Source organism: Mastomys coucha, chromosome X, assembly GCF_008632895.1.
Source record: "Mastomys coucha isolate ucsf_1 chromosome X, UCSF_Mcou_1, whole genome shotgun sequence".
Taxonomy (NCBI): domain Eukaryota; kingdom Metazoa; phylum Chordata; class Mammalia; order Rodentia; family Muridae; genus Mastomys; species Mastomys coucha.
The window spans coordinates 13,870,398-13,871,984 of NC_045030.1; the positions used below are offsets into that span (position 1 = coordinate 13,870,398).

General features: G+C 36.8%; 1 protein-coding gene across 3 annotated transcripts in view; it reads left to right on the forward strand.

Annotated features, from left to right (window-relative positions):
- Nucleotides 1-1,587, forward strand: part of Jade3 (jade family PHD finger 3) — a 104,951-nt gene that overhangs the window by 27,289 nt on the left and 76,075 nt on the right. The gene's annotated exons all lie outside the window — the stretch shown is intronic.

Sequence of the window (1,587 nt, forward strand, 5' to 3'; positions counted from 1 at the left end):
AACCAAAGAGTACACATGGTGGGACTAATGGCTCCAGCTGCATATGTATAGCAGAGGATGGCCAAGTCGGTCGTTATCCATGGGAGGAGAGGCCCTTAGTTCTATGCCTTAGTGTAGGGGAATGCCAGGGCCAGGAAGCGGGTGAGAGTGGGTTGTTGAATAGGGGGAGGGGGGAGAGAACAGGTTTTTTTTTCTTTTTTTTCTGAAGGGGAAATGAGGAAACGAGATATCATATAACATGTAAATAAAATATCTAAGAAAAAAGAAAAGTCGAACATTGCTAATTAAGATAGCAATGTTCTTTTCTCAAGAACATTGATAGATAGCTCTATCTTGAGAAAGTGAGAACAGTGACAGTATTTATGCCAACTGAAACTGTTATTTTTAGAAAGATCATATCCATTTTACTACAAGTCCATTTTACTTAAATTAAGACTATCTAATAATAAACATTGCTAAGCATTCATGATCTGAATTCTAGTATATGAATTAAATTATGGTACATATTAAAAGCCACAAGACATTTATTTTGTAATAAATTAGGTAGTGGAATTACTCATTAGTAGCCTTTTAAAAAAAATTTTATTGGCTATTTTCTTTATTTACATTTCAAATGTTATCTCCTTTCCCAGTCTCCCTGCCCCAGACCCCTATCCTTTTAAGATAAGCTACTAGGTCTGATTTTTCTACCTTTTCTTAATCCCAGTGAAGATGGCTTTTGTTCCAGGAATGTACTTTTTAGGATTCTCCAAATACTACACTAGAAAATCTCCCTGGATGATGCCTTTGATTTTGTTGGCATCTGTGTAAAAGGATCCAGTTGATCTTTCTTCCACCCACACAGAATATGGAGATTTGGTCCAGTCTTATTCTTGCCTCCCACACTTTGGGGAAAAACATCTTTTTGCCTTCCTCACCATCACCCATTTTTAACTGTTGCCCTCTGTTCAACAGTACTAACAGATGTTCTACAATCTTTTTAAATGTTTGTGTCTTCCTTAACTGTGGTATGAGTGTGTTCCCAGAAAGGTGATGAACTGTTTTAATCTATTGTTGGCAACACTGGAAGCGGTAGAAGATACAGTCCAAAGCTTCAAAGTATTGGAACTTTAAAAAGAAAACATGTGTACATTGAGATATTTTAGATTAGGCTTCTTATTTGGGAAATGAGAACAAGAAAGCGAGCAGGAAGAAAGGCTGTGTGGTCATTCTCGTCCTTCAGCCAGCTTCTTTGTAGCCATCTGTGTTCTATGCCTTTCAGCATTGGCCCTTGACAACTATGTCTTCATGACTGCTGTTTCTTTTCATGTACTTATTGGTGTTTTTTGACTGTAGATAACCCAGCTAGATCCCGTTATTTGATTCTGGTCAACAGTGTACTACTCAGGATCTATGATTTGGACTAATGGCCTTACCAAACCTTGGATATACTTTGTTTTATAGGACTTAATAGTATTTATTCTCTGCCCATTAATCTAGGTCATATGAAAGTATATTGATAGAAACCACTAACTTTCTAAAGTTTGCCTATTGCTGCTACTCTGGGGTCTAGGGAACACTATTTTTTGTTTTTATTTTGTTTGCTTT